The sequence below is a fragment of the Vulpes vulpes genome, chromosome 11, assembly GCF_048418805.1.
Source record: "Vulpes vulpes isolate BD-2025 chromosome 11, VulVul3, whole genome shotgun sequence".
In the NCBI taxonomy this organism is placed as follows: domain Eukaryota; kingdom Metazoa; phylum Chordata; class Mammalia; order Carnivora; family Canidae; genus Vulpes; species Vulpes vulpes.
Window position 1 is genome coordinate 70,106,286 of NC_132790.1, and position 25,693 is coordinate 70,131,978.

Consider the following 25,693-nt stretch of genomic DNA (forward strand, 5'->3'; position numbering starts at 1 on the left):
CTGGAGGGAAAGTGTCATTAATCACAGGTGACCAGAACAAGTGCCACCCCCTCCACCAGACCCCACCCCACCCCCCATCCTTACACAGTTGTGAGGAGTCCTAAGACTAAGCTCAGTTATTTTTTTTAAGATTTTATTTATTTATTCATGAAGGACACAGAGAGAGAGGAAGAAACACAGGCAGAGGGAGCAGCAGGCTCCATGCAGGGAGCCTGATGCAGGACTAGATCCCAGGACCCCAGGATCACAACCTGAGCCAAAGGCAGGTACTCAACCACTGAACCACCCAGGTGCCCCAAGATTAAGCCCAAATTGAAGCTCATCTGGTCTAACTGCTCCTCTTTGATATGGAAATTTGTGGGAACAGGACTGGGACATCTCGGGTAACTAAGCCATTTCCCTACAGTCAGGTCAGTCAGAAAATTTTCAAAAATCATTTTAGGATCTTTTATTCCATGCCTGGCAGAGCACAGAAAAATATTAGCCTCGATGACTGCTTTGGGATCTCCAAGTAAAAGGTTTCAAGGTTAGTCATTAGTAGGCAGTTCAGCTGCTGTGAATGATTTAAACACCAGCCCAGGATCAACAATTCTAGAAAAATCAGGCTCCTCTCGTCAGAAAGATTCTTTTCAATTTCTTATTAATTAGAGTATTCTAACCACTTAATTGTGCATCATATCTCTTGGGGCAGGAACTGAATTAAGTTGTCAGAAAATCACACCTTTAATGACTTTAAGTCCTTTGAGTATATTTCCGGAGGAACTTTGATCCATAATCATTCTGTTTCAAAATGTTGAACATAGTTTTTGAAGTTTATAGTGAACATGCCTAGGATATGATGCTGACTTGAAAGAACATTTTGTTTACAAGATGTCTCTGGTGTCAATTCAGACATTTCAGAAGGGCCCAGAACATGACACACAGCTCTCTGAGACTGCATGGCCTGTGAAGAGAGAAATATGCATTGCATTTAATTAAAGCAAACTTGTTGGAAGATTTATTTCCCTTCCTTCATATCTAAAAAGAAACGTAACTAAGCACCAGCTATTTTTCTCTCTGCCAGTGTTTTGGGGTTTATCTTGGCTCATATTTTTTGAGCTCAGACATTATGGAAAACTTTATTGCCTTGCAGACACGTTTCTGGGCAGCTGAGGGAATGAAAGGAAGCACAACCTAGTTGATTTCTCCTTTGCTAGGAAATAGTATCCAGAAAAATAAATACTATCTGCCACAGTTAAAAATCAGGAGGAAGAAGCTAAGCATTGCCTTTGAAAATAAGGAAGTTGTTTATGAAAAGCATCAAAGATCTTTGCTGGAGATGGGGAAATCTGTAGGTAAAGTTGTGGAGATTTTAGATTTGTCAGCATGATAGGAAACATCCCAATACTCAGAATTTTTGTTTATATAAAGACAGAGAATTTTTAGTCATGCCAGTAAGTAAGGAAACTGATTTCAATCTCAAGGTATTTAAAAATATTTTAGTGGGATTTTATTTTTAAAAAAAAGTAAGAGTCTTTATAGATGTTTTAGCCTAGGCCACGTTTAATATCCTTTAACCAAGAAACAAATCCCTGGAGATAATTAGGTTTTCTTTAAGTGCAATTGTAATAAATAAGCAAGTGATATTTTAAATTTTATTTCTGAAAGGCAAAGTTGTATTTTAGTCCTTAGCACCCTACCCTCTAACCCCCTCCCCACAAAAAGATTGTGAAATGGATGGATGTACACAGACAACACTGGCTGTTTTACCTGAACAAAAATTAGAATGCAATTTTTTTGAAGTCAGAACTATATAAAACTGCAGTTAAAATGAGCAGATTGTGGCACTGTTTTATGTTTCTACCTAATAGAATGTACATCTCAAGCACACAAACTCTTGTTTGTATTTACTAAGAATTTAGAACTTTGTGAAAACCATCAACCACGAAGTCTATGAAATACTTCTCTCAAAGTGAAGTTGCATACCTAGCGATCTCATTGGCATTTTAAATCCTATGTGCTTGATTTCTTTAAAAATTCCCTAGTCTTCATGCGGCTAATAAGCAGCAGTAATAAAGCCCTTGTCTGTCCACTTGCCAACCCTCCCATTTGGCCAGTAAGCCTCTGGCTTGAAACCCCATACTGGGCTCCTGTCCATTTTTCGTGAGTCTCCTCTCCCCTCTCTTTTCTTAGCCAGCACTCTGGACGACAGTCAGAAATCAGAAGGGCTTTATTTCCTTAAGCAAGTCACTTCTTTCAGAGTTTCTGGCATTGCTTTGTGCAGTGGCTTTAAACGGATGACCACAGTCCCCAGTAAAAAATACATTTTATATAACTACTGAGCCTACGAGTGGTGTGTGTCTGCAAACTCAAACAAAAGTTCCACAAAACAATCCTTACTCTTAGTAAGTATAGGGAACTCCTTCCAGGCAACTTTCTTTCATTTTTTAAAAGATGCTTCTTGCTACCCACTAAATTGATTTCACAACCCACTAATGGATTGAGACCCATAGTTTGAGAAACACTGCTTTAGTGTACTTGATTCAGCCCGAGAATTTTAAGTTTGGCAGTCAATCACAGGCTTGCTTATATCGTCAGAAAAGGCAGAACTATTCATTGCTAGGAACATGGTGAAAACATCCTTTGGCAGCTTTCAGAAGACTTTTTTAATAGCAGTAGAATAAACAGGTATTAAGTCTATTCATGGAGGACTGTCTCAGCCAAAAAATATGAAAGGGTTAAAAAATTGCTGTCAACCACTCTCAGGACATAGGCGGAATCCCAGAGTCCACTTCTAGAACTTTGCTTCCAAGTACAGTTCTCAGCTGATTAAGAAAAGAAAAAAAAAAAAAAAAGGAGGATTGGCCTGTTTTCCAGGTAGTGAGGAATGGAGATATTTCAAATGCAGGCAGTGATAGGAAAAGTCATGACGCTGGTGGAGAGAAAGCCTGGCTCTGTGACTATCAGTTGTGCTTTGTTTCCTCTTGAGACCAGGAATGGTGTCTTCCCTGGGCTTCCAGCCACTGATTGTCTTCATCCATCTCCTGGCCTTTCCCCAGCCTCCCTCTTACCACGTTGGGCCACAACATACTGTGCTTTGACCACCTGGGTGAAAACTTGTTTTCTAGATTTGAGACAAACTAAAAGATGTTCTGAAAACCTGAAGGCAGTCATATATTAGGTACTTCTGACTCCACTATGGTTCATGTACAGATCAGAATCCTATTCTGTACAACTTCAGAGCTGCAGCTTTTGTGAAAGCTGTAAGTGTTGAGAAAATCCAGGATAAGTGTGCAGTTAATTCAGTGTTTGGCAGTTTCCATTAGTTATGTGAATATATGTCCTTTCGCTTCCTGGTCTTGGGCTACTGAAATTTCCTTTTTAAGCTTATGCTGAGTAGGATGGTAATTTATTAGATGATAACTGAGAGTGGAGCAGATCTAATCAGTCCAGAAACCTAAATCTTTGTTTCCCTACCAGGCAACATCAAGTTTAATTTCAAAGTGGCAACCGCAGGTGTTATGCTTTCATAGTTTCCATACTTTCCCATGCCATTAAGAAAGCATTTTGAAAAGCCATCAAGAGATATTGCTAAGGATAATTTTCTTGGGCATTCTCAAGGATTCTGAACAAAGCTGGGACATCTCCTCCACTGATGGGTTAGTTTTCTTGTCTCTTTCAAATGGAGCAAGAAGAGCCAGAAGAGTACTCAGTAGGGTATCAGAACCCCCGAGGATGACTGTCATTTCACCTACAAACAGCAGATCATAGAAGTCATGCTGCCCTACAACTGATTTTCTGCTTCTCTAAGTTAGGAAACCACTCTTGGCCTACATTGCTCATAGAATGGATGTGGCCGTCAAATAAGATAATACACATGGAAATACAACAAATACAACAAATGTAAAGTCCAACTGCTGTGTTCTTTTCTGTTTTCCATCAGTCCAGACCTAGCGTGGAGAGGAAGGTAGTATTTTTAAGTCCTCATCACCCTAGGAGTCTGGTTTTTATGAAGAATGTTCAAGGGTTAGATCTGAATAAAAGAGGGGCTTAAATCAAAGGCACCAGGTGGACAGAGCCAAACAGGGGGTGTTCAGGGGCAAAAGAAAGACTATGAGAAGGAAATCAGTAAAAGGTGCATCTGTAGGTTATACTGCATATTCCAGGAACTCTCTGGAGGAGCCTGGATTTCTACAAGTGCTAAACCTTTGAAGGGCTGCTTGAGTGCCCTGTGTCTCATGAATGTTGACTGTTATTCATTGGAATTTACTCAACTCCAACTTATGTCAGACTTCTTAACTTACAGGAATATACTGAAGTTGAAAGTGAGAAGGGCCATTTAAACCCTATTCTTCCTTTCCTCCTGGTTCTGCATCCCATCCCACCCTAGCTAGTGTGAGAAATGAAGAATTTTGCTTCCTCAGAGAAACATTTACCAGAGAAATGAAGGGCAAGGAAAGGTGTGAAGAGCAATTGTTTCCACAGGAAAAGAGAGATGTCACAATGAAGAAATTGTGTTTCAATATAAAATTTCTATTTCTTCTAGTCATACCATGATCTGAAATCTTGAAACTCTTCTGGTTTCAACACAAATAAACAAAGCTGCTAGTGAAATGCATTGAGCTTGACGTGAGTAAGCTCAGCCCCACAGTGGATTGACGTTCTTCAACTCTGTCTACAAATCATCTAGCCATTTGTCCAGATGCAGGCTTTTGAGATGTTTAGAGGAGAGGAGCCTGATTGTGGAGGCTAAAATATTAAGCCATTTGCACACAAAATTTCTCCCTTGCCTCTTAGCTAGTGATGGCAACAAGGTTGAGCTGTGAAGAAATATGGCGTGTCTGGGATTTCTTTCATTGTGTGTTTAAGCATCTAATTGAACCACACTGAAAAAAATAGTATTAAAAATTCTTTCTGGGACAACTGGGTGGCTCAGCAGTTGAGCATCTGCCTTCAGCTCGTAGGATCCAGGATTGAGTCCCATATCAGGCTTCTTAAGGGAAGCCTGATTCTCCTTCTGCCTGTGTCTCTGCCTCTCTTCCTGTGTCTCTCATGAATAAATAAATAAATCTTTCTTTAAAAATTCTTTCTTTAGGAAGTTGCTATTTTATAAAAGCTTATTGGTATTGGTGAGCCCTATGTAGTTGATAAACACCTGTAAATGAGAAGAAGCACATCTTAGCTTGTGCTGCTGCTGTTAACAAAATAGCATGGATTGGGTGGCTAAAACAACAGCAATGTATTTCTCACAGTTCTAGAATCTGGGAAGTCCAACATCAAGGTGCCAGCAGATTTGATATCTGGGGAGGGCCCTCTTCCTGGTTTGCTGATGGCTATGTTCACATGGCCTTTGCTGGGTACACACTCTGGGAGAGAATGAGATCTTTCTGTCTTCCACTTCTTATAAAGACATGAATCCCATCAGGAGGGTCCCAGGGTTAGAGCTTCATAGGAATTAGGGGGAACACAAATCTTTATACCTTCACAAGGTAAAACCTTAAAAATGAAAATTAAAATGTTCTAAAAAGCTTCTAACTTCAATGGTCCGTGTAATGCAAAATTACTTTTAGTCTAGGTAAATTGGGGGCAATAGTTTAGCAATTGTTTGAATAATAGCAAAAGTAGTGTTTTCTGGGACATGTTTGTTACGCCTGAGATCGAGAAAATAATCAGGAAGTTAAGGTTAGATAGTCAATCTTCTGGGAAGGAAATAAAATATATGTGGCATGAGAAGTTTTTTTATGACTTATTAGGAGAGAAAAGTAATAAACAAGGACCTTTCAGCCAAGGCAGCCTGGTGTTTGTAACCATTTTTGTGCTATGGACCCATTTGGCCATCTGATGAAGCTTATAGACTCTGTCTCAGAATACTGCTTTCAATGTATGAAATAAAATAGGATTACAAAGGAAACTAATTTTTTAAAGATTTTGTTTATTTATTCATGAGAGACATAGAGAGAGAGAGGCAGAGACATAGGCAGAGGACAAGCAGGCTCCATGCAGGGAGCCAGATGCAGGAGCCAAAGGCAGATGCTCAACCACTGAGCCACCCAAGCGTCCCACAAAGGAAATTAATCATACTGAAATAGAGCTTCATCTCCAGACCCTTTGGAGACCATGGTCCATGGACCACAGATTAAGAACCCTGCCTACTTGAAGCCCAGAAGATGGGTAAAAAAGGGTGATTAGGTGAACAGAATCAATAGAATTTTCAGTGCATTACAATTACTGTTCCACAAGACAATGTGGGGATGAAATACAAAGTTCTGGCTTGATCTCAAATTAGCCTAAGAGCCCATCGCAAGGCTTGAGGAGAGCTCCTGAGAGCGGCCAAACCTGGGACTGCAGACTCTATAGCTTCTTTCTCTTATGAAGCTTCCAGAAGTTTTTCAATATTGGAAGTGTTGATTTTTCTCTCAGACAAGTACACATATTCACTCCTCCTATTATAGATATTCCCAGTTCTCTACTTAAAGAATCAAGGTACCATTCAAATCATGTTCTGTGAAAGCTTAAGGTTTAAAGGAAAAGGTATAATGTAAATGTAAATGGGGGTTAGCATAGTCATTTAGTGAGCTGTTCTGAGCACAGACCATATCAGGTGCTAAACTGGTTGTGGGAAATATGGATAGTTTGAGATGAGGTTCCTGCTCACAAGAAGAGTCTGGAGGAAGTAAGAGACTAGTAAGAAAACATGTTCAATACAGTGTTACTACTGACATTTTAAAGCTTGTTCTCAAATGTTGTGACTTCAATAGACAGCTGTGATATAATATGCCCTCCTTTTCCATAATTCTAGGTTGTTTCTAAATGAAAAATACAATGCATTTGTGTACGTCGTATATCACACACAGTACAATATTATGCTGCCAATTCAAGAAGCAAAAACGGGTTTTTTGGGGGATATGTTGAGCAGGGCTCAGATGCTAAGTCTTCTAATTCTCTGCCTTTGGGCAAGATGGACTCGGACTTTGCTAATAGAATGAAATCTGCTTGATTTTTTATACATTACAAGCTCTTTTAGTAAATCTTAACAATTTTAATGGTGTTCAAATGATTTCTCATTTCTCTTGTCCAGTTTCTTTATAGTATATACTTCATAGCTGCTTCTGTCAGTTCTGAAATGGAAATTAGCCAGACACCACAACAGCTTTTATATGCTTCATATGGTTTATCGAATAAAAACATAATGAGTTAGTAAGAGACTGAATAAGTGTACTTGCAAGGCATTACAAATCTTTTCTAATTTGTGCCCTGTAAGTCTGGTCCCTTTAATTTTTCTGCCTATCCTCTGTGTTCCAACATCAATATGGATTCCTTTAAGCAGCCTTAAATCCCTAAACTCCTCTTAAAATGAGAAGAATGGAACGAGCCTTCCACCTACTCGGAAAAATCAAGCTTAATAAAAATATATACATACATGGTGTAAGTATCATAGCATGGTTATTGGCAAATGAATGATTATTAATGATGCTGCTACTTGAGAACATTGATTATTTGGCAAATGTCAAAGGACTTATTTATTGTAACAGACTTGAATTTTAGAGAAAGTACTAGTAATTCTTTATATCTAGAACTGAAATGTGACATTACTTTTGGCCAAGAAAGCCATTGAGGAAAAAGACATCCAGAGGCAGCAGCTGAAAATCTGGGGCAGCACAGTGATAATTTACTTTTAAAATTTCATAACTAGTTTAATTCTATACATTTCTATAATAAACTGGGGCTTGTTGGTAAATGACATAAATATAACCTTGGCAACTTTCCACTCAAATTTTGTATAAATTGGGCAGCCCAGGTGGCTCAGCAGTTTAGCGCCACCTTCAGCCCAGGGCATGATCCTAGAGACCCGGGATCGAGTCCCATGTGAGGACTGCATGGAGCCTGCTTCTTTCTCTCTCTGTCTGTGTCTCTGTCTCTGTCTCTCTCCCCCCCCCCCCTTCATTAATAAATAAATAAAATCTTTAAAAAAACTTTGTATAAATGAAAAAAGTTTCTCTGGAATTTCAAATTTGAAAATGAATATAGAGATTATATAGACCAGTGGTTCTCAGAGTAGAGCCCCAAACCAGCAGCATCAGCATTACCTAGGAACTTAGAGATACAAATTCTTGTCCTACCCCAGACCTACTGAAGCAGAAGTTCTGGGTGTGGGGCCTAGCAATGCGGGTTTTAACAACTCTCCAAGCGATTCTGGTGTACTATAGTTTGAGAATCACTGACAGGTTGGCACTCTAAACATTTTGATCCAGATCATTCTTTGTTGTGAGGGGCTGTCCTGTGTATTGTTAAATGTTTAGCAGCATCTCTGGCTTCTGCCCACCAGATGCCAGTAGCACCCATCTCCGATCATGACAATGAAAAATGTCTCCAGACATTGCCAAATGTCCCTGGGAAGGTGGAGAAGGACACACCTGTTTCCTGTTGAGAACCACTGCTCTGGACTACCCTCCAAGCCTGATACACGAATCTCCTTTACAGCATTCTTGACAGATACTTCCACTACAGGTGTGAGTTCTTTTCTTTTCCTCCTCCCCTTAAAAGCAATGGAACTCATAAATTCAACCCCCCCCCCCAAAATGTGATTACTAAAAGCTTAAACGTTTTAAATATATTTAGTTTCTAAGTATCTATATGATTTTTAAGTGGCATGCAGTTAATTATATAAGAAACAAGAATAAAGTTTTTTAAAGATTTTATTTATTTGAGAGGGAGAGAGAAAAAGAGAGCATGAGCAGGGGGAATGACAGAGGGAGAAGCAGATTCACTGATGAGCAGGAAGCCCAACGCAGGGCTTTCTATCCCAGGACCCCAGGATCATGACCTGAGCCAAAGGCCGATACTTAACTGACTGAGCCACCCAGGTGCCCCAAGAATGAATTTTTTTAAAGTATGCTTGATTATTGATCTTTCTTCAGAACTTTACTTCAGCATCAAATCATTCAGGCTTCCCCAAGCACACACTTCTCCCTCCCCACTTCCCACCCTACCCACAATAGACACTGGATCCACTCAGGTGTTCTCTACACATTTACTTCACCTATTAATTGGTGTTTGGCTCCTTACTTCTATACTCTAAATCATCTAATCTTATCCATCTTTCCCTTAATCTTATCCATCATGTCCTAGGCACTGTTATAAGTGTTTTTAAGTTCATTTTTTTTCATACCACCACCCAAAATGCAGATCCTATCATTATTCCCATTTGCAGAAAAGAAAATTGAGATTTACTGAGTCAGATACTATGTTCCAGATCAAAAAACTGATAAATGATGGAGCTGGATTTGAACCAAGGGAGACTTTGATCTCAGGCTGTTAATCAGTGCTCTATTTGAAGTACTTCAATGTCTAGCAAATGCATTCAGTCTTTAATACAGGATAAATGAATGAATAATTGACTTGATTATTTAAAGCTAATGATGAAAGCTTTCAGATGAATTACCTAAAAGTTTATTCAGCAACCCATTGTACAATGTGAATACAGGCACACCATGTTTTCTTGCACTCCACTTTACTGAACTTCACAGATATGAGTGTTTTACAAACTGAAGGTTCAGAACTTCAGTGGAGAAAGTCACTGCAGATATGGTGGAAACAAGAAGAGAGCCAGAATTAGAAGTGGGGCCTGAAGATGGGACTGAATTGCTTCGATCTCATGATAAAACTTGAAGAGGAGAGGAGTTGCTTCTTATGAATGAGCAAAGAAAGTAGTTTCTTGAGATGCAATCTACTACTGGTGAAGATGCTGTAAAGATGGTTAAATGACAACAAAGGATTTAAAATAGCATATAAACTTAGTTGATAAAGCAGCAACAGGGTTTGAGAGGACTGACTCCAGTTTTGAAAAGAAGTTCTGCTGTGGGCAAAACACTCTTAAACGACATCACAAGCTGCAGAAAAACCCTTTGTACAAGAGTCACTTGCTGCAGCAAACTTAATTTTTCTTATTTTAAGAAATTGCCGCAGCCCTCCTAACCTTCCATAACCATCTCCCTGATCAGTGTCCAGCCATCAACACAGAGGCAAGACCCTCCACCAGCAAAAAGATCATGACTTACTGAAAGTTCAGATGATGATTAGTACTTTTTAGCAATAAAGTATTTTTAATTAAGGTATATACATTGATTTTTAGACAATAACTCTATTGCACACTTAGTGGACTATAGTATAGTGTAAACATGACTTTTATATCCACCAAGACACACAAAAAAATTGACTCACTTTATTATGATCTTCACTTTGTTGCCTTGATCTGGGACCAAACCCATAATATCTCCCAGGTATGCCTGTATCATTATATGCTAACCAGAAACATTTGGGAGAATAGTTTTGAAACTGCCAAAAACAGTTACTCCTTAGAGAAGTCATATGCAATAAAGACAGTTGGATTTGTTGATCTTCAGTCTCCAAGTATGATAGCAGCTTAACTCAGAAGGCTGTCTATAAGAGCATGAAAAGGAGGTTAACAAAAGAAATAGAAGAATATAGAGAGGTTTCCCAGGTTCCTTTCTTCTCTTGTAGTCCCTGGACATTTCAGTTCCTGGGGAAGTGGCAGTTTAGGGGTGAGTACAAAGCCCATTGATGTGACTAAGTCCAGTAGTTATTCAGCCTCTGATATATATCAGATCACCTGGGGAGAGCATTTTCAAAATGTAGAGGGTTGCAGGAGGTCCAGCGAGACCTAGTGAATCAGAGGCTCAAAGGGCATAGCCCAGTCTTTTGAGTTCTGTTTTCAAGTCCCCAGGTGGTTCAGCTAGCTGCACACCAAAGGTTGAGAGCCACTGCAGGTCATTGTCTTCTCCTAGGCAACCCCTAAAGTCCAAAAATGGGGACAGAAAAGAAAGCCCACCATAGTCAGTCACAGAGTTAGGTTACTCTCAAGAATGCACATTTCCATCCTGCTCAAGACAGAGCCAAATGAGAAATACAAACATGACCCAAAAAGCAGTGTGACATGATGACATCCGTAAAACAAGACCCTCGGAATCATTGGCAGTTTCTTTTTCCTTGACTTCTTCTCCCTCATAAGAGAAAACCCATCAGACAGTAAAGTTTTCAGCAGCAGGTAAAGTAGCAGCAAAGGTGCCTAACAGCAGGCTGGACTTTCGAAATAGAACAGTGTTTTTAAAAGCCAGAGTGTCCTCAGAAATTATCCATTTCAGCTTCTTCATTCATAGATTTAGAAAGTGAGATCAGTGGTGGTGTTCAGTTTTCAAAGTTTCATAAAGTAAGAGGTGATGATTAATGCTCTTCGTAAACTGCCAGGGCAGTTTTTCAACATAATGTTTAAATTACTTTAGCTGTCTAAGGCTATACCGTAACATTTTATTTATCCTTACGTGAATTTAAAAAGACTGTTACATGTTCCTTTCTATATTCCTTTTCCAAATAAACATTTATGTTTGTTGAGAAACTCAAGATGCAAACTTCTTGTTTCAGAAATATTTGGAAGAGGAAGTGCCAGCCAGGAACTAAGTGCCAGGAATGTGCGGGGCAAAACAGAGGACCAGACTTGGGAAGAACTCACAGGCTCTGATAAAAGTGTATCACTTAGACTCCTGGTTTACAAATCCATAAACAGCACATTATGTGAGGGCAGAAAAACAGTGCTTTGAACTGAAAGTCAAGCTGGCACTAAAATTCAGGTTCAAGAATATTGGAGTTGAGGCTTCTTTAGCCTCAACTCAAAAGAGTTCCAGTCACAACCCGCTGGAATTGGAGATTGTTCCTGCTGGCAAAATCATGGAGATGATCTTCTCCAGGGTTTTCACACTGCAAGTTGTAACAAGTAGTAAGCATGAAATGAATTAAGTGGGTCATATCCAGTACTTTTTTTTTCATGAAAAACAATAGATTAGAACAGAAGCTGTGTAATAAATCTTTCATAGGAAGATTAAATAGTCTTTCATGAAACTTGATTTAGGGTATGTGGAGGGGGGAGTGTCACAATGCAAAATATACTCATTATAGATCATCTAGTCCAATACCTTCACTTTATAGACAGGAAAAAAGTTAGACCAAAAGAGGCTGGGGGCACCTGGGTAGCTCAGTTGGTTAAGCATCTGCCTTCAGCTCAGGTCATGATCTCAGGGTCCTGGGATCAAGCCCCACATCAGGCTCCCTGCTCAGCAAGGAGCCTGCTTTTCCCTCTCCCTCTGCCCCTCCCCTTGCTTATGCTCGAGTTCACTTTCTCTCTCTCTCTTTCTCTCTAATAAATAAGTAAAATCTTTTAAAAGAATTAGAAAATATAAATAAATAAATAAAGAGGTTAAGTGACTTAACCCAGAATTGCACTATTATTTAATATAAATTGAGAAAATTAAATTAAAGAAAAACAACTCTGTCCCTTAAAAATCCATTTGTTCCCCAAATCTGATTCTACAATGACACAAACTTCCCTTAAAAGAAAGCCCCAGAGCATACAGGAGGAACGATAGCATCTGTTCCCATGGGATATTAGATTAATCATTTTATTGAACTCAATGAACTGGGCTGGTTGTCAAGTGCTTTGGAGGAATTACATCATTTCATTCTCCCACAATAACGTAGGTGCTCTGCTCTCACAGATGAGTAAACAGCTCAAAGAGATGCTCCACTAAGTGAAAAAGCTACAGCGTGAATCCAGAGCCCAAGCTTACTTGCTAAGTTGCTTTCTCTCTCACTTTTCTCTACAAACAACAAATAAGTGGATAGCTAAAGAAAAAATAGATTGATGGGGGCACTTGGATGGCTCAGTGGTTGAGCATCTGCCTTTGACTCAGGTTGTAATCACAGGGTCCTGGGATTGAGTCCCGCATTGGGCTCCCCACAGGGAGCCTGCTTCTCCCTCTGCCTATGTCTCTGCCTCTCCCTCTGTGTCTCTCATAAATAAATAAAATCTCAAAAAAATAATATATTGAAGCCCAAATTCTAATATATATATGTGTGTGTGTATATATATAATAATAAACACACACACACATATATATACACATACATAGAGAGAGAGGTTAAGTGTTCTATACTTTATATAAGTATAGGGCTAATCAAACAAAGAGCATAAGAACCTTCTCTTTCAGAGAAAAATAAATGGAAAAGCAAATAATATAGGATATTTGAGTGGAATCTTGGCTGCCAGAACAGTCTTCTGTCTGGCTTAGTGATTCTTAACTTTGTATATGTGCTGCCAAAGCGCGCACTGAATAATAAAAAGCAAAAAACAAAACAAGAAAAAAAAGTGAGCACTGATTTTTAACTTTGAATTAACCAATAACCACTAACCGGGACAGCAACAATCTGGTATTTTTGCACTGAACTAAATATGATGAATTTTTGCTTCATTTTCTCAAGGCAGGTGCCCTGTGAATGTCGACTGCTTTGTATGTCACAAATAGGATATAAATGCTTGTAATCGTAATAATAATAGAAGAGAAATAGATAAATTGGAAAGAATGTAAGGAAAAGGAAACAGAAGGAATGAGTCATCAAAACTGATCATTACAAAGGCTTTACAAATTATTTATGTATACATTCATTCCTGGTTTCTTGAGGTAGTTTTTTTTTATAAAAAGATAATATTATGCCTGTATATAACCCACAAACAAAGAGAACACAAATGAATCCATAGGAACTTTAAAATAGCTAACACTAATTTGCTTCCCCAGGTAACCTTAACTGTTTATCCCTTTGGTTTTTGCTCTGAACATTGTATAATTTAAGTCCTTATAAACAGTATTTCAATGTAGCATATACCATTAAGCCTCTGTAAGTACCATCAGATGCAGAGAATTAGAGATTGGGAAAACCCAATTACTGAATGGAAATAAAAATAACTTAAGGCTGTCCTCTCCCAATCACTCTTAGGAAAGCACTCCTTGAAATTAAAGGGCAAAGAAGAATGATAATCTAATCCATCCCACCCCTCCAGGCAGTCCTGACACTCTTTGCCAAAGACCCTGTTGCCACTCAAAGTGTGATCCTGAGACCAGCAGCATCAGCATCACCTGGCAGCTTGCAAGATATGCAAATCTCACAGTCCAGTCCAAACCTCCAAAATCAAAATCTGCATTTATCAGGGTGCCCAAGGGATTAGAGTGCATGTTCAAATTTGAGAAGCAGTAGGCTATACCCTTATAAGGGGAAAGAAAGCCAAGGCTACATTGGAGAAGTTGAGATCAAAGTATAACCACAACCACCCAAATGGGAAAAATTCAAGATGTGATTTGATTATCATTGTGGAATACATGGAATAGTTGGAAGGAGGTTGATGATTTATCCTTTCAAGTCAGAACAAAAGGAAATTTAAATTGTCTTGAGAGAAATGACAGTGAATGATCAGATAGAAAGAAACCTAAAATGCCTTCTATCTGATCCATTTCAAGGATAGGATCATGGGTTAGATCCCCAGGTATTTTTTGGTGGGCCAAGGGATATTGTTTGGTTAGTGACCTCTTGTTTATGACAAATAGTACTGGTTTTTTCATTTACAGTGGTGATAAAATATTTGCTTTGAAAAGAAGTTTATTTCAGGCTTTTAAGTGGGTTGATTTAAAGAACTATAATAATTAAATAATAGGGCCGGTGGATTGAGGGTGGAATGTGACCAGCAAGCAGGCTTCCTAGACTAGGTCAGTCTCACCCAAAATTTCACATTTCACAGCTGAGCATCTTGTTTAAAAAGAAATAGAGAACTGCTAGCTTTTCTATTTTGCAAAACAAAGATATCTGAAAACAGAACAAACATTTACTACCTACTATCACAAAATAAAAGAATATTTTAATACCCCTACAAGCAAAAAAGACTGTAGCAGAAAGAAGGGATAGGCCTTACCAAGAAAATATGATTGGCAACCTTACAAAGACATATACATGAAGGTCAACAGTCCTTTATCCAAAATCCTTATTAGACCAGTCCCAGAATTCAGATTTTTGGAGGATATGGGGTTCTAGAAGATATGGAAGTAGTATTATAGCATCTGAAGGAATATCTCAAACCATATGAAGCACATTAATATTTCTGCAGAGAAATATTCACACTGTATATAAATAAATATATACACATAAAAATATTCACACTAAGTTGATTCAGTAAATGCCGAACACCCATATGAAATCAGGTCAGTTTTTACCACCAAATAAGTTATTAAAAAACTTTTAGTTTCTGACAGTTTTATATTTTGAAATTACAAATAAGGAATTATGCATGTATATATTATATAGTATTGTCCTTTTTCTTCTCATTTTACCATGAAGCAGGGAGCATTCTATCACTGATGGAAATGATGACACATGGAGTGTGTTTTTGGCCTCTGATAATATAATTTCTTCACTTAATTCTCTACTTAGAACCATAACCTTGTGGGGATGAGATATATTAATTTGTGTGTACTTGAGTGTTATTGAAGAGATTTCTAAATAGTCACCTACTAGAATGTGCTCTGTGGGGCAGGGATGTTGGTTTTGTTGACTGATATCTCCCAAGCACTTAACAGAGTGCCTGACGCAGTATAGGTGCTCAATATTTGTTACATAAATGAAAGATTTGCAAGTTAGCAACCCATGCAAATACACTGACAGCTCATGGATATAGAGAGTTGAGTTTTGGGGTGTGTGTGTGTATATGTGTGTGTGCTCAATTCAGAGCAGTCTGTTACATCTTTCTATAAAAAAAAGATATATATATCATATATATTTTATATATATCATATATATGATATATATACACAGATATATATACACATATATAGTTCTTATATATATTATATATATATATACATATATATAGTTCTTATATATAGTTCTTCCCACTGGTTATTCAGTTGTAAACAGAATTTGAATAAGAAAGTTCCAGATACTAATGTCATATATTGAATCATCTGAAACTCCTGAGTCAACAGAAATAAGTATTTGATACTAATGATTATGTTTTAAAGACAAAAGATTTCATTTTCTTTGCTATTTTGGATCCAAATGGTCAAAAAAATAGGTGAAAGGTCAATGAACCTTAATAGAAAAAAAGACCATGAATACAGGAAGATATTCAGTGGAAATAAAATAATTCAGTAAAATAAAATACAGTGAATTTTTAAAAAGAAATTGCTTAGCAACCAAGGATCTGAATTGATTTTCATGGTGGCAACAAAATATGACTACAGCTGGACGAAATGTGATGGCAAAAGGAAACCAGTGTAACTTCTAGAAAGGAAGTTAAATTGGTTCTCTTCCCTTGACTCATATGGGTATGGTTTTGATAAGTGTGATTAAATGAGCAAAACTTCTTTGCCAGGAAAAAAATTATCCCCAACTAAAAGAAAGGCAGTATCTTCTAAGACAACATGTTAGCACATCATAAATTATTGGCAATCTTTTTCAGAACTAAGACAAAATTCTACAGGCACATACCAACTACAGTATATAGTAAAATTTTAAATGGCCCATGATCCCATCCATCCAAAGATTATAGAGCTCAATTATTAGTAAGTAGCCGTTACCTTCAAAACGTAACAACCCTCTGACCATTGTAATCATAATGGCTCTCACTTAGTGTTTAATATTTGCCGGGTACTATACAATAAATATTACTCATCTAACGCACTTATTGGTGTCACTGCCCCCCGCTGCCATCTTAGAATTGAGGGAATTGGAATTCAAAAATTTTCAATAACTTTCTAAGTTTATACCACAGTAAGTGGCAAAGTGGAGATTGTAATCCAGATCCATCTGACCCATATATCATCCACTGTACCACTCTGCCCTCCTCCAGCCACATTAGAGTCACATGCAATGTAAAGGTAACTGACACCCAACAACAAGCAATTCCAATTACTGTAATTTATTTTTTTCTGCTGAGTGTTTTCCATCTTTTGCCTCTGCTTATGACAATAAAGGTACCCATAAAGTCAAGAGCAGTTCATCTCAGCTAACAGTCTTTTCAACTTGCTATTATTTTCTTACCTCATTATTAAAATGGCTCGTTCTGAAATAGATCTGTGGGATTTTAATAGTCTAATTGTTTTCTTGTACTGTGTCATGTCTTAAATAATGGAGCTTTTAGTTAGTTTTGCCAGTCACCACCAGAAAAAGAATTACAGAATTTCTATTATGCAACCTAATTTATTTTAAGCAAAGACTTGGCATATGAACAAACCAGAGTAAGAAAATACTGCCATAGAAGTCAAGTGTAATTAAAACCATAAATCATCAATTCATTCATTAACAAATGCGTTGAGTACCCTGGTATGTGTTAGAAATTGGTGTAGGTGCTTTGGGGATCTAAAATCCAATTTAAAAAGAAGAGGCTGAATCTTTAAAGTGAAAAGAGGCTTTTAAGTATTCTGTTAAGGCTGATGTTTGAGATAAGACCATAAAGGCAAGGGATTATTACATATTGTCTATGGCTGTTTTCACACTATAATGGCAGATTTGGATAGCTGTCATGGGGACTGTATGGCCTGCAAAGCCTAAAATATTTACTGTCTGACCCTTTGTAGAAAAAGTTGCCAACCTTTGATTCAGCACACTCTAAACACAAACATCTAAAACACATCACTAGCTTCAGTACATAGGCAAAAATAATTTGTCTCTAATCATAACTATATAAGTACACAAAATACTTTCTAATAATTAATATTTAATGTCTAATAAAAACTATCTCCTTTCAAGGAATCTGTGCTTGCCTACATCTAAAAACTAAGTATCCTTTAAAATACTGTTCATGGAACAGGATGATTGCTTCCACAGAAATCCTCTGATAAACTTGTTTAGCAGAGGGAAAGCAATAGAGAACAGAATGTAAGAGATGGAAAGGAGGTAAATACATAAGAAGTAGAGAGGAGGATTAATGGGATCCCTGGGTGGCGCAGCAGTTTGGCGCCTGCCTTTGGCCCAGGGCGCGATCCTGGAGACCCGGGATCGAATCCCACGTCGGGCTCCCGGTGCATGGAGCCTGCTTCTCCCTCCGCCTGTGTCTCTGCCTCTCTCTCTCTCTCTGTGACTATCATAAATAAATAAAAAATTAAAAAAAAATTAAAAAAAAAAGAGAGGAGGATTAAGAAAGAAAACATAAAATAAGAATGTAAAAACAGCAAAATTGACCAACTCAAGAATTATAATACATACAAACATTTTTAAGTTTTCTTAATATTGAACATACAGCATTGTTGCTGACAGGCTGGTTCCAAGGACTCATAGGGAGTCCTTCAGGACCAACCAGGAGGGTCCTTGGCTTTTTGTAGGACGAAGTCAAACACGAGCCAGCAGAAAGTGAGAGCAGAGTTTTTTGGAAGATATAGAGACAGCAGATGCAGACGGAATGTCTGGAGACTCGGAAAGGAAAGAAGCATGAGTCTCATCTTTGTTGGGGGTCTACAACAGATGTGTTGTGTTGCTCCCAAGATGGTATACATGTCCCTCAGGTACCCAGGAGCTGGTTAGAACAAAGACAAGGGTCCAGGTGTTATTCCTTGGAGCCAGAGAGCCTTGAAATCAAGATGCCTAATGCCCAGTGGTTTGAAATACAGATATGATGAGAGCTTCTTCTGGTCATTGTCACCTATCCTTCCTTAGATGAGATCTACTCCAGAGAAATCATTAACTCCTTGTCCCTTCCATGGATGCCATAAGCTATTTGATTACAAGGCATGTATAAAGTGGAGAGGGAGTACAGGTCTTCACAAGAATAGAAGCAGGAAAAGGAGCAAAAAGCAGATTTTCATGGAGTCCTTCACTTTCCCTGTGTCTGCATTGCTTCTGGTCCTAGAAACCTGGTAGAGTTAGCTAACATGGAAACTTTCACATCACAAAACTCTAGACAAGCTAAGTAAACCATAACAAAAAGTTGTTAATGTACAGCCGATACTAGCACACCACTGGAAGTTACCAGGAACCAGAAATGAAGGAAGACACTAAAAGATAAATAACAGGTTTCCAGAAGTATCACAGTAAAAGCAAATACCACAAGTGAGAGTCATCAGATACTGTAAAAGAAGTATTACCACCATGAGAACTTTATATGATGGGAACAATTGGAAAGACTATATACAAGTAGGAATGAGTAAAATAATTAGAGTCAGAATAAGGAATAAATAAAATGAACTACCACTATGATAAGAATAAAAATGGATAGATTTGAAAATGAACTAAATAGAAGTTGTGGGAAAGTAGCTTCTAAATTAAGAGCCAGTAAGATGAGCAGGTTAAATAGAAACAGTTGAACTGGGATCCCTGGGTGGCTCAGCGGTTTAGCCCCTGCCTTTGGCCCAGGACACGATCCTGGAGACCCGGGATCGAGTCCCACATCGGGCTCCCTGCATGGAGCCTGCTTCTCTCTCTTCCTGTGTCTCTGCCTCTCTCTATGTATATGTCTATCATAAATAAATAAATTAATAAAATAAACAGTTGAACTAATGCAGTAGCAGGATATTCCCAAAAATCTACCACATAATAATAAAAAGATCTTCATAATAATATGAAAGATTGGGAGTTATAGCTAATAGAATAACAAGGTTCATGATAAATATAACTGGAGTTTAGGAAGGAACAAAGCAAGGTAAATAGAATGGGCAAGGGACAATATTCAAAGTGATGATAACAGTTAATTTTCCTAAATAGTAGAGAAGCATAATGAAGTTCTTAGCAAGATAAATAAGAATTAAATCCATGCCCAGAAATATTGTGAAGAACAGCCAACACAGTGATAAAATCTTGAAAGCAACTAGAGATAAGACTCAGAATCCCCATTTTAAAACACACACACACACACACACACACACACACAAACCTAGGGATTGTGCCTTCAGTCCAAAATATGTGTTATCTATAATATTGTTGTGTTGCTCCCAAGATGGGAATTCTGCACTCCTGGTGGTCTAGGAAATGATTTTAGTTGGGCCCAGAATGATTGTAGGCAAAAGAGGAGGAGGTGTTGACGTGAACTGATCTCTCAGTTCACTTCCAGGTTGGTTAGACACAGGCCAAAGCAGCCACTGGGCTACTCACCCTTGTCCACTCTCTGTTCCTGCCTATCCCTGCCAACAACATTGGGCCTCACACTACTGGCTTATTCCCCAACCCCTGTATCCAGCTATCAGTTCCTAGCATTATCTCATTTTCTATATGTTTGATAACGCATACAGGTTTTTCATTTTACAACAGTAATAATAGTTGTCTTTTTCAACTAATTTAAATTTTTAAAAAGTGTGAGTTGATATGGAGGGAACTATCAAGTAGAGTTGTTATTCAGATATGGCCAAATTATGAAAGTTACACTTGAATAAGTAACATTTGGCAAGGACCATTCTTTAACAATGGAGTCAAGAAACCAGTGTTCTAACCACCAGTCCTTCACCAGCCAACTATGTAAGCTAGACCATCTCATTCACCCTCGAAAGTCCTCAGTTTCCTTTATTAGAAAATATGAGAGTTGAATTGGGAAAACTTTAAGAGCTTCCCTGTATCATGATTCTGTGAAGGTGAACCACCGTGAGGACTGCTGGGACTGGCAATTGATTCCTCCAAGACACTTTCACTGGAGGACCTCGGGTATGCTTAAAACAGCAGTTCAACCTGTTAGATTCCTAACTGTATAATGCCTCAATTCCAGAAAGAATACAATAATGGACTTTTTGAAAAGATTATATGTATTTGAGAGAGTGAGCACATGCAGAAAGGGGCAGAAGGGGAGGGAGAACGAATCTGAAGCAGACTCTGCACTAAACACAGAGCCCACAACATGGAGCTCAGTTCCATGACCTCAAGATCACAACCTGAGCTGAAACCAAGAGTCTGACACTTAACTGAGCCATTCACCATTCAGGCACCCCTGAACTACTTTTTTTTAAACTTTATTCCTTATTTAAATGTATTCATTTGATATAGTTGATATACAATGTTACTTTTGTTCCAAGTATACAACATAGTGATTTAACTTCCCTGTGCTATGCTCTGCTCACAAGGAGTGTAGCTCCCCTCTGTCACCCATATAACACTATTACTTTTTGAGGAAAAATGACTAACAAATTTGTCTCAAGGGTCTGGACCATGAGATGTGCTGCCTGCTATGCTGTGACCCACAATGATTCTAAGCACAGGAGCTCTCCCAATGCTGCTAGTTGGAGAATAGGAAGTGCCCAGGGCCCTGTGCTACATCTGTATTTGGAGTCCCCCATTTCTTTTCATAGCATTTTGAAAGGTAGCTTTCACAATAATATCTGCTCATCGCTCATTTCAGCTAATAAAATGCAAACAGGTTCTATGCCATGCCTTCCTCTAAACCCTAACTCTGCTGCACCCCACTTAAAAATAACTCCCATTTTTTTCTCTTTTGACTTAGGGGGTCAGCCAACAGAATTCTCTGTCTTCTTCAGAATTCATATGGACTGTGTAGGATTGGAACTTCCAGAGCACACAGTATCATAGGACCTTCACCCTGTGGTTGCAATTTCCCTCTCCCTTCTCTCTCCTGCTGATTTAGCCTGGGTCCTATGATCCTCCTTAGTATCTGCTCCTTTACCATTTGCATTGCATTTGTGCTTCAGACTTATCTGTTATGATCATCTTTTCTTTTTTTGGTGACCCTTTATGTCTCTGCTGAGCATAGCTCCAACCTTACTATTCTGGGCCTAGAATCACACCTACTTGAGCAATGGCTTAGTCGAAGCATATCTTCTAGGCTATCTCTCAGAGGCAACCACTCATTCTGGCAGTGAGAGGGGAATCTAACATGCAGATTAGCAAGAACTTTGCTCCGATCTATGCTTTTCACCATTTTGCTAAAGGACCTGACTTTACAGCCTTTTAACTGTGCATTACAAAGATATAGATAGCCTGTCTGGTACTTTATATCAATTCCAGAAAGTTCTGGTGCATGACTGTTTGTTGAAGTGGAACACTGGTGCCCAGTAGAAAAAGGAAAATAAAAGGCAATGGTTCAGCTCCATACAAGTGTATTCCCCTGATGAGTATGGACAAACGTCTGCTAGCTCCAGAGGTCACTGTGTGTTCTCTTCCTTCTCCCAAGGACCCCCTCCAACTAGACCAGCTATGGGCAGTGTTCCTCCACACATTTTATTATAAACATTTATGTGCAAGTTTAGACAAAAACTCCTGCTTTTTAAGAACCAAAGGATGTTAAAGAAGGAAAGAAATTTAGAAATAACCCAATTGAGCTCCTACACTTTACAAAGGGATCCAAAAGGCTAAAGGCAAGAAGGGCGCCTGGCTGATGGAGGATGGAGGCAGAGGCTAAAATTCACGTCTGCCAACTCCCAGTCCAGTGAGATTTTCAGAACACCATCTGACTTAAATTTCTGTGTACTGAGGAATTGACCCATCATTAGCTGTTACTTTAGTTCCTTTGCAGACCCTTGCAAGAATTGCATGGATGCTAGCAATGCTTCTATTAAGCCCCAGCTGGAAGGGCTGGGAAGTATCTAATTTCTAGCCAGCCTGAGTAATGGCATTATAGATAGATGCTCATAATGTTAGCACCCAAGACTGCAGGTTCACTTGATTAAATGGCAACATGGATCCCTTTACGTTCTTGTTATTTTGATAATTAGATGGGATTTCCAGCTCATCTCTGACCTGACACTTGTATTTTGTTTTTAATGTAAGTCAGACAGTGAGTAATTCATTGTAGTTTTGCAGAACAAACTATGCCTGTAGCTCATTAAAATGTGTTTGAAGTTAATAAAATTTTACTCCATTCAGTAATAAACCTGGTTAAGTGTCTAGCATGTCATGAATGCTTTTAATGGCCTGTTTGTTTTTCAGAGATGTGAAGCAAGAGAAATTATTAAAAATAAAGATGCAAGACAGCCTTAGTTGCAGTTTGAAACTTTTGCCATTTTCAACAGAGCCATCTGTTATCTTCTATGTTTCCAAAATATAAAATGCTGATCTATATGATCACATTGTTAAAAATATTTCTTTTCCATTTCCCAATCTGAGCAAATACCACCCATTTGTAAGAAGTTAAATAGCATTGTTTAATTCTTCAGTGCTCCAAATACATTTGATATTGCAAGAAAGAAAAACAAATTAATAGATTGGAGAGAAGATAATTCAGAAAAAGCCAAACAGGGAAGGATCAAAATTCATAAGTATAGGGGCACCTGGGTGGCTCAGTGGTTGAGCACCTTCCTTTGACTCAGGTCATGATCCTGGGGTCCTAGAATCTAGTCTCACATCAGGCTCCCTGTGCAAGGAGCCTGCTTCTCCTTCTGTCTATGTCTCTGCCTCTCTCTGTGTGTCTCTCATGGATACATAAATAAAATCTTTTTTTAAAAATCATGAACATATATATATCAAAAAAAATTTTACACTTATTTTCTTACCAATAAAGTGGGCATCTCTTCTCAAGTATTTATCAAGACAAATAAACTAAATATGGAACACAGAATTGATATTGTTACCCATAATCAGAAATAATTTAAATATATATATAAACACACATAAACATTTTGCTTTTATTTTTTATGTTTTTCTTATTTTTAATATATTTTTGCTTCATTTCTTCTATTTAAATTCACATATACTCATTTTAATAAGCTGTGGGAACTTCTGCCTTTGCTTTAAAAAAAAGGGCAATGTTGACTCTTCCCTGGAGATAACAGTAGTAAATTATTAAGACTTTAATCCCTACCCCACCTTCATTACATGTTTCTCCTACTTGAATTCAAATCAGCAACATTAGCAAGAAGGCAGCATCTCATACTTGCAGAAAAATGACCAAGACAGTATGTTTGTCATGAAGCAATATGTCAGTAGTGTTACAGTTCCATGTCCTTCTGTGAAACTAAGTCATTGACACACACTATATAATTTCCTGAGCATGTGGGCCATGTCAGCCAGAATGGCTAGGAGTGCCTGCTCCACAACTGGAGTTTACATAATAATGCTAGTGCTAAGATGTGTAAGAGGTGACTCCGTTTTCCTCATAGAGTATTGCTTTTATAAAATATAATAATGTATTATTGTTTAATAGTTTACTTATACAGTAAAATGTAGCATTTACTATAAAAAATTATAAATAACCAAAAATAAGAAATAAAGCAAACTATAACCCCAAATTCGACCATCCAAAAATAACCACTATCATCTTGGAGAACATTCTTTCTAGATCATTTCTCATGCATCTATGCAAAAAAGAGAAAAGGACAATAGAAAGAAACAGAGAAACAATTTTCTACATGTGGAATCACATTATAAGTGCTACTTTAAGCATTAAATTTAATTTTACCTGAATTTATCTGAAAAGAATCTGAAAAAATTGCTGAATTTTGGTTAAGTAGTCCTTCACCAAAGGGATATTCAATTTCAAAAGATTCCTATACATTTAAAAGATTTTTTTAATGAGATCATTCTTTTTTATTTATTGCTTTAATTTAAAAAAAAATAGTTAACTACAGCTGTTTAAAAAAAACAACCATGTTTCTTTCCACCTCAACGCCTCCCATATTTGCAGCTTCTGTGGGTTATATTATTTTTACTTTCTCAAGATGCATTGTACTCAGATCTGCCTTCACAAATTGTCCAGTCATACTCTGCATATGAAGTGTGGTGCTCACTCACAGCCCTTTTTTTACCTGGGCTTCCCTATGCTAATCTCATGCTTGACTGAATACACTGTCCAATGTATTTTTGTTTTTGTTTTTGTAGAATCACTCTGGGGTGCTTTAATTTCCTAAGTCCCCACACATCTTTCAGAATGCATATCCCTTACATTTCACTGATGTTGGCAGGTCCAGTAATTTTCCTCAGGGCTTGGTAAATAATTGTCTCATTGTCTCTAAGGTTGAATGTCATTGTGGAGGAATCAGACTAGCCAAAATTATTGCCTTTCTAGGGAATTTTCTTTTTGTTCTTAAATGACTAAAAAGCTATTTTCTTAACCTTCAAGCTCGTAACTTGGATAGGATATGGCTAGAGGTCCATCGTTCTTTATCAGTCTTTCCTGGAACACTGTGTGTCCCTTTGATCTGCAGTATGAAGTCTTCCTTCATTTCAGGAAAAGCTTCCAGTATTCTATTCCTTTTCTGTGATATTTCTCCTCTCTGGAAGCACCAATTATCCCTATATTCTATTATCTTTGTTCTCTGCCTGTTTCCACTTATCTAACTGCTATAAACTCTCTTGTCTCTCCACTGACTATTTTATGAAGTCTCTCTTCTTGTCAATATTTTAGTTTTATATCCTTGCCATTTCAATGTTTGTATTTCTATCATGGTGGCATTTTGGTTCTCAGTTTGTTTTCTTAGCTCTGTCATCTCCCTTTTAATTACTCTAGTCTTTTATATATTTGTTTTAATATCTTGTTTATCCCTTATAAATTGAGTACTTAAAGAAAATTTTCTTATTTTTCCTGGGCTATATCTTCCTCATGGACTAACCTGTTCTCTCTTCCTTTCTCTGTCAATCCCTATCTCTGTATCTCCCTCCCTCCTTCTATAGGAGGGCATATCCTTGTTCACGCTTGATGGAGAAATCCTACCCAGACCTTCTTTCTACTCAAGTAGAGTATAGGTGAATTTTTCTTGACATTTTCCCCATATCATCTCAAAATTGTTTGTCTTCCTTTCTGAGTACTGTTTGTGGGATGACTGTTGGCTTTCAAACTCTTTTTTATTTGTTTGTTTATTTGTTTGAGAAAGAGACAGCACACAAGCAAGGTGGAAGAGGAGAGGGATAGGGAAAAACAGACTCCCCACTGAGCAGGGAGCCTGCCACAGGCTCAATC

The 25,693-nt window shown here is 38.0% G+C and overlaps 1 protein-coding gene across 50 annotated transcripts in view; it reads left to right on the forward strand.

The window, feature by feature from the left end:
* The window catches only part of THRB (thyroid hormone receptor beta), a 372,815-nt gene that overhangs the window by 202,717 nt on the left and 144,405 nt on the right, over window positions 1-25,693 (forward strand). For 11 of the 50 annotated variants that reach the window (XM_072726707.1, XM_072726712.1, XM_072726694.1 and 8 more), the window contains one exon: window positions 8,306-8,487. The exons of the other annotated variants lie outside the window; for them this stretch is intronic. The gene's annotated coding sequence lies outside the window, so the exon portion shown is untranslated. The remainder of the gene's footprint in view (window positions 1-8,305; window positions 8,488-25,693) is intronic. 50 annotated transcript variants of the gene reach the window in all.